This window comes from Ruditapes philippinarum, unplaced genomic scaffold, assembly GCF_026571515.1.
Source record: "Ruditapes philippinarum isolate M1 unplaced genomic scaffold, ASM2657151v2 ctg1984_1_1_1_1, whole genome shotgun sequence".
In the NCBI taxonomy this organism is placed as follows: domain Eukaryota; kingdom Metazoa; phylum Mollusca; class Bivalvia; order Venerida; family Veneridae; genus Ruditapes; species Ruditapes philippinarum.
In genome coordinates, this window is record NW_026857963.1 from 61,192 (window position 1) to 77,425 (window position 16,234).

Below are 16,234 nucleotides of genomic sequence, written 5' to 3' on the forward strand. Positions count from 1 at the left end.
AAAAAATATGGCTGACAACTTGACATATAGATCTACAAAAGTACATATGAAATTCAATAGATAGCACAGGCGTATACCACGGGGTTAGGAACTTCATTCAGCTTTAAAAATAAGAACAATTCACATTTCTCATTGCTAAAATATTGGTTGAGACCTTATCGTTGAGTTCTGGTACAATACATTAATGTCGCCTATATCGATCTTTATGTATAGGTTAAAGTGTATTAGTACGTTTTTACAAAATTAAATTGGTCAGGCGCGGCGCAGTAGAAATAAATTTTAACCGGTGTAACGTTGTTAACTGGTCCCTATTACAAAGACCCCCGGTCAATACTTAATATAATATAATAATCTCCGGTCATAATATTATGAGCCTGGATTCATAATATTATTACTCCCCTACACGTAGAAAATTACCCTAACATAGAATAGTGACCCCCTATATAGAATAAAAACCCCAACCTAAATAATAAATAGAGGAAATTAAATGAGTGTAGTTTAATACTGAATTTATTGAACGCGTTGAATAAAATCATATTATGCGAGCCTCTGTTCAATAAATTTAGTATTGAATCTACACGAATATAATATTCTATTTATAACATATATAAAATATGACCAGTAAACTGTTAAAATGAGTAATTTTTTAATCACGCGCCTACAGTGTAACGCTAACATTAGCGCTTTTTAACGCTATGTTTCTATATAGCGCAAATGACGTCATGTCAAAGTATAATTACACTAGTGTAATATCGTTTTTATTACATGGCTTTATTACACTCCTGCGCCTCGGTTTATGTGATAAAAGCCCTAACAGCTCTCTTTCAAATTTACACTGTCAATATAATTATCATCAGATTAGAAATATTGTAATGTCACTTGTCCGCGCATGTATCCGTGCGTCCGTGCGTGGTGATCTTTTATAGGTTTCCTTTAGTTTCTGCTGTGGGAGAGCAAATTATGTATTTTGTAAATCCTGGTTCTAAATCATCACACTGGACTATGATCCATTTCACGTAATAATTTTATCAATGTCTTCAACTAAGCATAACAATCCAGTTTTCTTGTTTCACTTTTAACTTTATCCTCTTTCACCTTTAACTAAACTTTACAATCATCAACATTTTACACACTTTTAAATACATTTCTATATCAAGTTTTTAGAATACTTTTAGAATACTTTTCAGAATACTTAAATTACCTTTTAGAATAATCACATTGGCAAAAATCTAGCATTATATATTATCATTTATTATTTTAGATGAAAGATACTTGTACATTCTAAACTACTAGAATACAGTAGAATCAAGAGAACAATCATTTGTTGCAGTATCCTGATAATTATAAACGTTATAGATCATTGATTATAAATACAAATCCTTTAACCATATACCGCTATGAATGAAAACCTAAACGCTATTTATCAATGCATTTACAAATTAAATGTTCATGCTGCACATCAAAGACGCCGCCGAATGATGTGAACAATCAATCAGCATTGCAAATCGTTCTCTATTACAGTGAAATATCCGATGCACAAATCAATTTTTCTCCATTTTCTTGGTTTGTGATGGTTGTTTATTAATTAAGATGCTATTTTTTGTGAAAAAGTAGAACCTTATGCATAAATTCACAAAGTAATGCCATATCTGAAATTCTGATATTTTTGTCTGTTGCGACAAAAATTGAAACGTCTGGTCGAAGATTACAAGTAAAATTGAAATGATTGGTATACTTAAAATAAATTCAAGACAATATGTGCCTAGAATATATCCATTTAAATATTGGTGCGCATTGCATAATGCTTGAATGATTTTGAGGACGAACTGTTCTGCAGTGATCTCCCCTTACTGACCGTAGCGTAACCTGTGCGCAGAGCTTTGCATACTTTCTTAACGATTGAGGGAATACCGCCTTTATGATAGTGGCCTTGGTTTAGGCTTTAATGATTCGACAAGACTTGGTGATATTGATCAAAGTTGACCTTTCCGCCCCGTCAACGAAGACTAAATGCTAGCATACGTAGCATCAAACTTGGCGACAATTTAAGGCGTAGCCGAACTTCAACAAATGAAGTGAGTGACACTGCCTCAGTCGTAACCTCTCTCAACGGTTAAGTCTTTGAACGATCGACTATAGACTGGCTCATTGGCACGTTATTTTTTATGTCGATAAAATTAGATAATGATAAAACGAATATGATATTCAAACATGGCAATAGCACTTCAGTTAAACGTTTATTCTGATCCCTTGAAGGTCTGTGACATGTTGTACATTAGAAAAGCTGTTTTTATTAGAAAATTTGAAAACAATTTTTTTTTGTTAAAAAAAAAACAAAAAAAAAAAACAAAAAACAAAATACACAAAATCAAGTCGAAAATTTTCCCCATTGCTATATGGACAACTGCATATCTACTAGACGTCGCGTGCTCGCGGCGTCTAATAATCATGATCTCTTTTCAAATAATAACAAAAGGAGATAATCGCCTAAACAAAAACATGTATTTACAACAATTATACAACAAACATAAAATAACATACAAATGTTATAAACAATTTCATTTTCAATAATAAATAAGATTTTACATACTGAAGATTGGGTTAAGTCGCCTGTCTCTCAGCGCCCTGTAAGAATCCAGCTTAATTTAGATGCTAGAATGTAAAGTCCTTGCTGAACCTTGATCTTTTCGTGTAACACAAAATCAAGACAGAAGTCATAACCAATAAGTAATTTAAGTCACTGTGTCTGATTCATCATATGTCGGTACTGAATCTACGAGTATTATGTATTGTGTTAGATCTCTAAAGTGCTGTTTATCAGATACTGTTACCGGTTGTCGTTATATTGTGGCTGTAATTCTTGGAACTATATATTATTAGTCATATATATATGTTCCATCGCTGAGTTTCACATCAACCTTTGTAGTTTTAGTTTTAATTGCTTTGGTTTTATCCCTTGCAAAAGTTACTACTCTTATTTTCTGATCATTTTTATGTCCAAGTCCCAGATTGTTTGTCAACTGTTGTGTAAGGTAGGCCCTTTGTGATCCACAATCAAGAAGCAACCTTGTCTTAACACTATCTTTGTTGTTTTGTTGTTTCGACTATGTTTGTGCTGTTTGCATTAACACTGTTTCTTTCACTGTCAATATAACATTTTCAATCTGACCTGCATCTGTTTATTCATGCTTTGTTGTTGAATGAATATCTTCCTCTGCCAAATGAATACTTTCACGCACAACCAATGCACGGTCCATTCATATTTTGTTTCCTTCAAAAATTCCGTTTGTAAAAGTTTTCTTGGGGCATTTTTTTACTGCTCATGGAAACAAAGACTTTCTTCTAGAACTTCCAGACTGCGTTTATGTATTTCTATTTTGTCAATAAAAGTCCATAAACTGTAGGTGTTGATTTATGCGGGAGGTAAATCCATTAAAGCGTTGTAGTGTAAATCAATAATTTCTTGTTTATTTGTAAAATCTTTAGTGCCACTTTATAATTGTCATTTAATAAGGTCAGTTCTTCTATTGAACTCCGTGCTTCACCTGTAAGCTTGTTTCTTAAATAATTGAATTTTTCAATTTTTGAAATATTGCTATTGTTGTGGACTTACGACTCCCAAAATTTTGTTCATTTAAGCTTATTTTCATTCAATGGCTTAATGTCTAGTTTTGGTAGTTTAAAACAGGCTGATTGCCCATACTTCATTTCGGCCTGTCTTTCAAAATATTGTTCTTGTAATTTCATTTGGAGTTCAAACATTTTCTGCATATCTGCTTGCGCGGATGTCATCTTCATTTGCTCTTACTGTTTTTGACTTCTGACCTTTGTCGAATCCAATGCTTCCTGCTCAAGCTGCTACAGAGAACAACATTTGTCAAATGATTCATTACATATTTCGCAAGTTTCTCTTACAATGCTTCAATAAATTCTTGTTGTTCTTCCCCGACGATTGCAGTTAACTTTACAGACTGGTCTTGAAGCTTTGTGGAATACTCTTGTAGTTTCTTCAAACACTTTTTAACTCTCATTCCTAACTGTTTTGAGTCTGTATAACACATATCTTCTTTAAGTAAATCTTTCCCACATAATATATTTAATTATTCTTTAATATATTGAGATAACGTGTGCGTACTGGCTTTAAATACTGTGCACTCTCCCTGTTGTCTGATATTTATATTTTCTTTTTTATTCTACTTTCTTTCTTTCTTTCTTTCTTTCTTTCTTTCTTTCTTTCTTTCTTTCATCTTTCTTTCTTTCTTTCTTTCTTTCTTTCTTTCTTTCTTTCTTTCTCTTCTTTACAGCGAGGATCGGGTTCCGGGGCCAATTAGACCTATACATAAAGAGTAATAACATTTTCTACAAATAACAACGGCTAGGGATTTGTCAATCGACTGCAACCCCTGTTTGTTCTTAATTTTGATTAACAATCTTTATGCTCAAAGGTAATAAAACTATCAAGTTGTCCAGTCCATCACTTCGTCTTTTAGTTATTTATTACATGTAATTTATTTTTTTGAGGGGGGGGGGGTATATACATGATATACACGTATCTTATTGGTCACAAAACATAGAGGATTTTTGACATCACTTTCTGAGCTGACATTAAACATAGCCCTTTTCCATGCCTCAATCGCCTTTTACAAACTATAAAATGAAATATTCTACCGTAAGTTGCATTTTTTTAATGAGGTCATGAGCCATTTGTTTTTTTTTTTAATTGAGGAGGAATGGAAAAACTTTGAAATATTAACAACAACAACATCAACCGAAGTCGATTTAGCTGCATTTTTAAAAGATGCGTTATGTTACCATGTTACCACAGTTCGAAGAAAAGTGTATTAAGGTATTTTGTCAAACCGACGTTATGAAAATATATTGCACTGATAGTATTCATAAACAGGGACAACTTTCCTGTGACTCAGATATACTTTTTTAACAAATGGATTTATGTACCATTAATGATACGTTGAAGTATCTGGAGTAAAAGGCTAAGAGCATTAATTGCAAAAACAACATTCTTGGTTATACAGCGTTCATCTTATATTAAACTACAGTATTTCAATTGTGAACCTGCTTTTGAGTGCATTGTTAAAACGAGTTAATTGCTAAATCATTTTAACCAATCACCAGATTCACACGCCTTTCTTAGCCTTTTTCACTCCCTCCTCCTTTTGTTGCCTCAAATGGTGAAAAGATGCCTTATTTAGGGCCCAACACTTGTTTTTGTTTGAAAAAATGTTCTTAAAAAAGTAACCACTTGATCCAAAAGATATAACAAGGGGTTGCCAGAGGGGGGATGGGCCTCCTCCTGTTTCGGGGTTTGAAGAGGGCGGCAGCCCCCCTCATCGCCAAGAAAACTTTGGACTTGTGAGAGGCTAGAAATGAGGTCGGTCATAAGGTAACGTGTAACCAACGCTGAAAGCCTATGACCCTATCTCAATCAATTGAGAAGGTTTTTTTTTTTTTGGCAATTTTGAGATGTCTCTTCGTTGCCATGGTAACAGAAAATTGAAATTTGAGACTGAACATGTTTTTACAAAGGCAATGGTCCAGTCAACATTTGTGCCAAGTTTGATTAGTATTTTTTATAGTTTTATAGCAATTTGAATTTGTAACGGGAGTCTTTTCAATGAAAAAACCATTTTTCACAAAATGCTCATGCGGTAACGGGTTAAATAATATGTATTCAGCATACCAGAACCGAAGGTTCAGGAGGAGCTATAAGTATCAAAAGGGGATGCTCCGGCGCCCGTCGTCATGCGTCAACAATCATCGAATATTGATCTTCTTCTCTGAAACTGCCTCAAATTTTGTCTGTAGCATCCTTGTGACAGTCACACTAAAATTTGCTGATGTCATTTCAATCGACCCCTTTTAGGGGTCAACAGAGCTAAAAATAGAAAAAACATTAAACAGCTTCTACAGCACCAGTTCATGGATGATCACCAAACTTTGTCTGTATTCTTAGGTAGTATTTTATCCCGTTTGCTTATATTATATTGATTTTTTCCTTTTAACGGCCTATATAGCTAAAATAGAAAACCCGTTTAACATCATTTTCTACAGAAATAATTGATGGATGCTCACCAAATTTGTCTGTAGCATTCTTAAATAGTCTTTTATCAGGTTTGCTTGTATTAATTTGATAAGCTCCTTTTAGGGGTCACTTAAGCTAAATATAGAAATAACTTTAAAGGGATACTTAGGCAAAATAATGACAAATATATAAAAATGATATTCTGTACTGAAATCACACTAAAATGACATTTCTTAAAGTCCCAGCATGAATTTCGGTATAAATTCTATATATTTTGGGTTTGAAGCTTAAATATACCTATATATGTTGAACGAAGTTTAGACGCCAACAGAATCAGCGAATAGTTTAAAAACATGTTATGTGATTTGAACAAACCCTGTAAGTTACAATAATAGGTATTGTGGAGATTGTATGATTGAAACAAGTCTAAGCATATGATTTGATATGTTCTTTAATGTTTCCAGAGTACACATTGACAACTATTGTGAAATCTTAGCGCTCTAACCTGACCCACGCGGGTCCAGTTAGGAAAACACTATTTTATTCTTTATATGGAGAAAAATTGACTGTTTATTGTATTCAGTTTGAGCCCATGTACAGAATAATGAATAAAAAATTCAAAACTAAGAAATGAAAATTTTTTCTGTGTCTCCCTTTAAACGTCTCCCTCTACAGAAGTAATTGATGGATGATCAACAAATTTTGTCTGTAGCATTCTTGGGTAGACTCTATCAAGTTTGCTTATGATAATTTGATTGGCCCCTTTTTAAAATGCAAAGATGACAGAGTAACACAATTAACAATGTATATTACAGCATCAAAAATTGGATGGAATGACATATTGTTTGGTGTAAAAACAAATAAACATTAAATTTTGAAAATCCAAATGTAAATGTATTACAAGTACACATTTCTTAAATACAAGTATGCATATTTTAAAAAACTTCGATAAAGAAACCGTTTGTCTCCTAAAAATTGAAGAAACATTCAAAAATATGAATAAGCAAAAATAAGCAAAACATAAAGTTGTAAGAAAGATTTTTATTCTATTCTATTTGTAATTCAACCTGCATATAGCTGGAATTCTATCGACATTGCTGATGAAAAAATCGTTTGAACTTACATAAAAACGTTACAAGGTCAAGTCATAGCAAGGCTATTCCTAAAACAAAACAGTGTGAATAGATATAAAACCAAGCTACATTAGAACTTAGATATGGAGTTTAATTAAGTGGATACAATGTCTGACTATACATTGAGAACAAAACTATTTTGTACAAGCCGTATTTCGGATGATACTTTAAACCTATGTCATATGTAATCAAACTTTACTTTGCAAGCTCAAGAAGCGCTTGTTATCTCTGGAACTCTTGCTCTAGTTTTTCTAAAAATAACAGTCTTCTAGAGGAGCTGCTCATATTGGTTTTCAATTGTCTTCAGCGACATGTTACCATGTTACCAGGGCCTCCTAATGAGTTTACACAATATTCAATACATTAATTTACATTGTACATCAAGATTATGATGTAATCAGCTACATTAAAGTTTCATGATTTGATGTGATGTTTATATTATGTTTTGTTTTGTTGTTCATTGCTATGTGACACACGGTATATATGCAGTTTACTGTCACCTACCGTATAGTTAGCAACAGCAAGAAATATTGTATCCTTAGAAAAGCAAAGAGTATACGGACCATGCATATCTATCTCATTAATATGTAATACAGAACCGTCTTGTGATATCTGAACTATTTTACCAGTTCCGTGACTACAAATGAAGAAGGTACTCTCGAGACCAAGAGTAATTCCTCTATGAGTTTTAATTCTTTCATCCTGAAAAACTATTTGCGATTTTTGAATAGTATCGTGGTTATATTTTGTTTTCTTCGGCATCTGTTATTGCAAGGATGCCAGTTTCTTTATCAAAGGCATTAAAACTATCACCCAATTTCCACTCTTTATCAGGAAAATTGACATTGAACAATTTTATTTCTCTGTTTTTATACATCAACGCTGCATGCTTATTACTTGCGTACGTTCCTATCACGAACATATCATTGTTGTATTCAGAAGGAGAATCTACCACTTGCAGTATTTCGATTGTGTTCATAGGGCTACAAATATCGTCATCATTAACACCAATTGTTAATAACTCGGGGCCCATTGGTCACAAAGACATTTTCGATAGAGATACAAAGAACATCTAGCAAAACTGTATCATGAATATAAGTTTTTGTAATCTCAAGATCTTCAATCATTACAACGATTTTCTTATTTGCATTATCAACAGCAAATAATCTTCCATTGGGAAGGAAATCCAATCCAGTATATAGAGGTTCTGATTCATTCTCAAGAGACGATTTTAAATCAACAGATCTTACTTTTCCATTTTGATAATTCTATGGTCCGGATTTGATTCGCATCTATTTTAATGTCTTGACTTCTTAATTCGCATTGCTTTACTTCTTCAAAAAAGGAAGGTTAGCATTTTCTGATGTTACATGTAAATATTCCAGCTGTTTGAAAAAGTCGTCACATTTTGCTGTTTCATTTGCTAATGTCGTGTCTTCATCATGCAGAGCAATGGAATGTGCCAAACTGCCGAGCGATATCAATCCGTTTAAAAGAATGGGCCATTGATTTCTTGATGTCTTGACACTGAATTTGATATAATGTGTATTGTTCGTTGCTCTATTACGCAGTTCCATTGCCTCTTTCAAAACTCTAGCTATACATTCCTTTAACATATTGATGATTTTATCTTGTTCAATGACCATATTTTCGTCAATTTCCTTTAGCTTTCTAATCAATTCTTTTTTCCACAACCTCATGGCCTTTTCTATGTTTGATTATGGCACAGGAACTGCAACAAAGCTTATGTTCATCTTCACAGTAAAACTCGATAGGTTTCCCATGAGTGGTACACTTGTCCAGGTTTGCAGTATACGTTTTTATTTTGTCTGTGTCGTCAATGCGAACAATGTTGTGAATTGTCAAATGTTCAAATATATCATAGGTGATTTCACAATCAGAACACAACCTTCTTTTACATTGAATGCAATATTTTGTGGCAGATGTATGCTTTGTTTTTAATATACAAACTGTACACATATCGTCGTCTACAATTTGTGCTTCAATAACATCTTGTACCTTTATTTTTGGCCTAACGTGTGACCTATAAGCGTTAATTCTAATGTTGATATATGCATTAAAGGCATATGAAGACTCAGAACGTAAAGATAAATCTGTGCTTTATAGATCAAATTCAAAGAAAGCGCAGCATTAAAATGTGAAATACGTAAACAAAATTTAATGAGTATTTTTTCTTCCTTTACTACAATTTTAGTAATGGTCAAGATAGCCAAAAGCATTGTTATTCACTGTTAAAATGTGCTTATATTTCTTTCAAAATTGTATATATGTTACGATGTGTTCTTTTCTTGGATTTTGATAATCAAGCAATTAAACATTACAGTTATTTCAAACATTTCCTGTTTGGTTACGTTTTATTTTTATTTAGCTCTGACTTCACCGTATTTCAGTCATAAACATACCGGTAATTTATAAATGTTCCCATGTTCTAGTACAATCATAAAATAAATTCCCATCTCAATACATTGAAGAATTACGTCCATTTTATCAGTGTCTCTGACACGGACAGTGGACATCTGATAACGAACAAATGTTGCGGGGAATTTCTCAAAATGGTTGTTAACTGAAAAGAGTCAAAATTCAGAACATCAAACTTTTTCATCTATACTGGGATCCTTTATATTTAGCGGAAAATCAGTTTACCAGACAAAAGCTGTTCCTGTCGAATAGTGCTATATTTTTTGATTCAATTTAAAAATCATACAGTCTGAATCGTACACACACATTCTATTTCAAAGTTAATAACAACAAAACCACTTATAAGGTTAATATTGTTGATACAGTTCTTTATTTACTAACAAGCCCTTTTGTTTACTAGTTATTATATGACCTGGTCATGCGGGGGAATAATCTGTTCTGCTCAGGCCCGAATATCGAGGCCCTGAATGGGTTATTTTACATAGGTTTTACATCTTATTCTTCTCATGTTTGATAAAGGAATGTTTGCGGGTATTAAGAACCCAAAATTATTTGGGTAAAATTTTATTATTTTTAATAAAAGTTATAAACATATTTTGTCCGGTAATATGTAGGATCCCAGTACAGTATTATTATTTTGAGAAAACCCCTGAAAATGATCAGTAGTCAATCGTCCACTGTCCGCATCGGAGTAAGCTGCAAAAGTCTAATACCCGCTATGAATACGCCATGCAAATGTGAACTTTGTTGACGATATCAATTAATAATGAAATAATTGAGAGAGCATTCTAGTAGGTGCAACATTTCAAAGAAGAACCTATCATAGTTTAACTGTGGTATATATATTCTTACATACCTATACTTGTAAAATGAGCGTGAAATACCCCCCTTTATCATCATAAATGTTAAACTCAACATTTACAAAGTCAGTACTTCACCAAGTCAATAAACATGCCATAAGATATTATTTCAGTAAAAATCGATAACATTTACATTCATTATCATGTGAATATTATAATTATATTTGATACAACCGAGTCATTGCCATTCTCAAAAACTATTTCTATCTCCATTTAATCTTTACTTTTAAACAGTAGAGTTGCAAATTGATCGTTTCACTTTAAATAACTTTCCGTCCCGATTTGCTTAAATAACGATTTTCTTATTTTCAAAAAATCATAAATCTACTTGATAGTTTATTTTGAAAAAATAAAAATGATTTTCAAGGAATTGAAAATAAAACTTTAAAATTGCACAGGCGTATCTAGCGTGGTCCGAATTGAAACTAGACCTAACCCCTTTAACCTATCGCCACATATTCAATAGCTACGGTGGCACAAAGGTGACATGTGTGTAGTTTTATTGATCTCGTGGCCACGAGATAGCTAAGTCGTGGGAACGAGATACTATGTCGTGGCCACGAGATAATTAAGTCGTGGGCACGAGATAGTATGCCGTGGCCACGAGATACGGCCACGAGATACTATGTCCTGGCCACGAGTTACTAAGTCGTTGGCACGAGATAGTAGAGTCGTGGGAACGAGATACTATGTCTTGGCAAAGAGTTACTAAGTCGTGACCACGAGATAGTTAAGTCGTGGGAACGAGATACTATGTCACTAAGTCGTTGTCACGACTTAGTTAAATCGTGGGAACGAGACACTAAGTCGAGGCCACGAGTTACTAAGTCGTGAGAACGATATAATTAAGTCGTGCGCACGAGATTAAAAAAAAAAACAATCATATTACACTATTTATATGAATTTTCCTAATTAACAGGACAGGTGCTCTATTACTTCATTTGTCTGTAAAAGTGTCTTTTACACAAGTTATTGACTGGTTAATGATTTACATTTAGCGTCATTGTGACCCTGATTTTAGACACAATGACCTCATTATTAGGTGTCATCTTCTGATCAGGTGCAATGATCTTCTGGTTATATAAACCATGATTTACCCCTATTAAATTATTCATCAAACAAGGATTTTACATAAAGTGTCATAGTTACATTGGCCACAAACATCCTTATAGGCTATCTATCGTCCATGGGCATTGTCCCTTCCAAATAAAATAATCCAGCTCTTATTCCTTCTCAACTTATCATATAAACGAGGTTAGCAGGCCGTTGTACGTACAAACTGACAATTCTATCACATTATTGACTCCACAAAGGGCTATAAGTTAGTCAAAATTAATGTTTGATTTATGGGAATATGATTTTAAAGACATGTATCAAGTTGTAATTCTAATTTTATCTTCAACATTTTCAAAGATTAATGTTGCATGTAAAACTTAAACAGATTTTTTCTAAGAAAAAAAATCACATATTACATGGACTGCACAGACACGATTTAGATATCGCTTCGTTATCGTGATTGTGTGTGAAACGCATCTAACAGACACAACCTGAGAATCGGTGAAACTATATTGTTACCAAACGTATTAAAAACGAAATGTTTGCGAATCACAAATGTAAATTAATATACCGCACAGCACTTGACCGACAAGCAGGCGCTAACAGCGCTTAACTTTTTTACTTCACAATTTAAATTCAGTTACATTAAAACAAACATCCGGCAGAATAAGAATCAAATTAGGTTCATTTTTTTATTCTTTAGCATACACAATAATAAAAGACAATGTTTCATTTCACTAATAAAGTAAGAATTATCAAATAGTGGACGAAACAAGCACTTTAACATTTATATGCTGAGAGCAGAAAAATAAAAACGAAACATGGTATATGTACAAGTATATACATAATATGTACAAGTATATACATAACAGCGGTAAAATTGTTAAAAACACAGAAACCCGGCGATAGATTTTAGGCAAAAAAATTGAAATACATTTTAATCTGGTTTTCTCTTGAATGAATGTAATTTATGTAAATTCACAAAATAATTTGCGAAAAATCACAAACTGAAAGCTTCATCACATGAAATAATCCATGTAGAGGTGAGGAGGACATAGTCGTTCGAAGTCAACGACCATAAGCACTCGATCATCTGGTATTGGTTAGAAATATTATTAATTATTCATTATCACTATCTTAAAGTTATTTAAAAATGGGAGATATTTTCAAACATATGAGCGTCGAGAGAATTACAAAATGGCATATTTATACAAATCCCCGTGCCACTTTTTCAATTATGTTAATGGTAAGGCACGACAGTTCATATATTTGGACGTGACCTCACATGAGTATACTGTCATTTGCAAGCGTAAAACATACTAATTTGCATTACGTTCATGGTGCATCAATGAAAACTATTTTCATGATAAAAAGAACATATATAACTTGAATATTGATTCATCACAAATTCTATTAAGCAAGTTGAACAAATTATAATAATTTATGTTCGTCATCGGCGTATTCAATAAATTCAATAATACAATGTCCTGTGTTTACATTCATCTTGTAGTTCGGACTTAATACACCAGCATACATAATATTTGAATAACAAGCTTGTAGTTGGGTATTCAGCATGTAGTTCGGACCACAAGCTGAATACCAAACTACTAGCTTGTAATTCAAATATTTTGAATGCTGGTGTATTTGGTCCGAACTACAAGCTGAATACCCAACTACTAGCTAGTAATTCAAATTTTATGCATGCTGGTGTATTTGGTCCGAACTACAAGCTGAATTCCCAACTACTAGCTTGTAATTAAAATATTATATATGCTGGTGTATTTAGTCCGAACTACAAGCTTAATACCCAAATTCTAGCTTGTTATTCAAATATAATGTATGCTGATATATTTGCTCCGAACTTCAAGATGAATACCATACTACTAGCTTGGAATTCAAATAGTGTGTATGCTGGTGTATCTGGTCTGAACTACAAGCTGAATACCCAACTACAAGCTAGTAATTCAAGTATTTTGTATGATTGTGTATTTGGTCCGAACTACAAGCTGAATACCCAACTACTAGCTTGTAATTCAAATATTATGTATGCTGGTGTGTTTGGTCTGACATACAAGCTGAATACCCAACTTCTAGCTTGTAGTTCAAATATAATGTATGCTGATGTATCTGTTCCGAAGTACAAGCTGAATATCCAACTACTAGCTAGTAATTCCAATATTGTGTATGCTGGTGTGTTTGGCCCGAACTACAAGCTGAATACCCAACTACTAGCTTGTAATTCAATTTTATGTATGCTGATGTATTTTGTCCGAACTACAAGCTGAATACCCAACTACTAGCTTGTAATTCAATTTTTATATATACTGGTGTATCTGGTCCGAACTACAAGATGAATACTCAACTACTAGCTAGTAATTCAAATAGTGTGTATGCTGGTATATTTGGTCCGAACTACAAGCTGAATACCCAACTACTAGCATGTAAATCAAATAAAACGTATGCTGGTGTATCTGGTCCGAACTACAAGCTGAATACTCAACTACTAGCTAGTAATTCAAATAGTGTGTATGCTGGTATATTTGGTCCGAACTACAAGATGAATACCCAACTACTAGCTTGTAATTCAAATATATTGTATGCTGGTGTATCTGGTCCGAACTACAAGATGAATACCCAACTACTAGCTAGTAATTCAAATATTGTGTATGCTGGTGTATATGGTCCGAACTACAAGCTGAATACCCAACTACTAGCTAATAATTCAAATAGTGTGGATGCTGGTATACTTAGTCCGAACTACAAGCTGAATACCCAACTACATGTACTAGCTTGTAATTCAAATATTATGTATGCTGGTGTGTTTGGTCTGACATACAAGCTGAATACCTAACTACTAGCTTGTAATTCAAATATTATGTATTCTGGTGTGTTTTGGTCTGACACAACAAGCTGAATACCTAACTACTAGCTTGTAATTCAAATATTATGTATGCTGGTGTGTTTGGTCTGACATACAAGCTGAAATACCTAACTACTAGCTAGTAATTCAAATATTGTGTATGCTGGTGTATATGGTCCGAACTACAAGCTGAATACCCAACTACTAGCTAATAATTCAAATAGTGTGGATGCTGGTATAGATAGTCCGAACTACAAGCTGAATACCCAACTACTAGCTTGTAATTCAAATATTATGTATGCTGGTGTGTTTGGTCTGACATACAAGCTGAATACCTAACTACTATCTTGTAATTCAAATATCATGTATGCTGATGTATTTGGTCCTTACTACCACATAAATACCAAACTAAAAGTTTGTAATTCAAATATTATGTATGCTGGTGTATTTGTCCGAACAACAAGCTGAAAACCCAACTACTAGCTAGTAATTTTAATATTGTGTATGCTGGTGTGTTTGGTCCGAACTACAAGCTAAATACCCAACTACTAGCTAGTAACTTTAATATTGTGTATGCTGGTCTGTTTGGTCCGAACTACAAGCTAAATACCAAACTACTAGCTTGTTATTCAAATATTATGTATGCTGGTGTATTTGGTCCGAACTACAAGCTGAATACCCAACTACTAGCTAGTAATTCAAATATTGTGTATGCTGGTATGTTTGGTCCGAACTACAAGCTAATTACCCAACTACTAGCTTGTAATTCAAATATTACGTATGTTATTGTATTTGGTCCGAACTACAAGCTGAATACCCAACTACTAGTTAGTAATTAATATATTACGTATGCTGGTGTATTTTGGTCCGAACTACAAGCTGAATACCAAACTACTAGCTTGTCGTTCAAATATTATGTATGCTGGGTGTTATTTGGTCCGAACTACACAAGCTGAATACCAAACTACTAGCTAGTTATTCAAATATTACGTATGCTGGTGTATTTGGTCCGAACTACAAGCTGAATACCAAACTACTAGCTTGTAATTCAAATATTATGTATGCTGGTGTGTTTGGTCTGACATACAAGCTGAATACCTTACTACTAGCTTGTAATTCAAATATAATGTATGCTGATGTATTTGGTCCAAACTACAAGCTGAATACCCAACTTCTAGCTTGTAATTCAAATATAGTGTATGCTGATGTATCTGTTCCGAACTACAAGCTGAATATTAAACTACTAGCTTGTTATTCAAATATTGTGTATGCTGGTGTGTTTGGTCCGAACTACAAGTTGAATACCCAACTACTAGCTTGTTATTCAATTTTTATGTATGCTGATGTTTTTGTCCGAACTACAAGCTGAATACCCAACTACTAGCTTGTAATTCGATTTGATGTATGCTTGTGTATTTGGTCCGAACTACAAGATGAAAACCCAACTACTAGCTTGAAATTCAAATTTAACGTATGCTGGTGTATTTGGTCCGAACTACAAGATGAATACCAAACTACTAGCTAGTAATTCAAATAGTGTGTATGCTGGTATATTTGGTCCGAACTATTAGCTGAATGACCAACTACTAGCTTGTAATTCAAATATTATGTATGCTGGTGTATTTGGTCCGAACTACAAGCAGAATACCAAACTACTAGCTTGTAATTCAAATATTACGTATGCTGGTGTATCTGGTCCGAACTACAAGCTGAATACCCAACTACTAGCTTGTAATTCAAATATTATGTATGCTTGTGTATTTGGTCCGAACTACAAGCTGAATACCCAACTACTAGTTAGTAACTCAAATATTACGTATGCTGGTATCTACTAGCTAGTAATTCA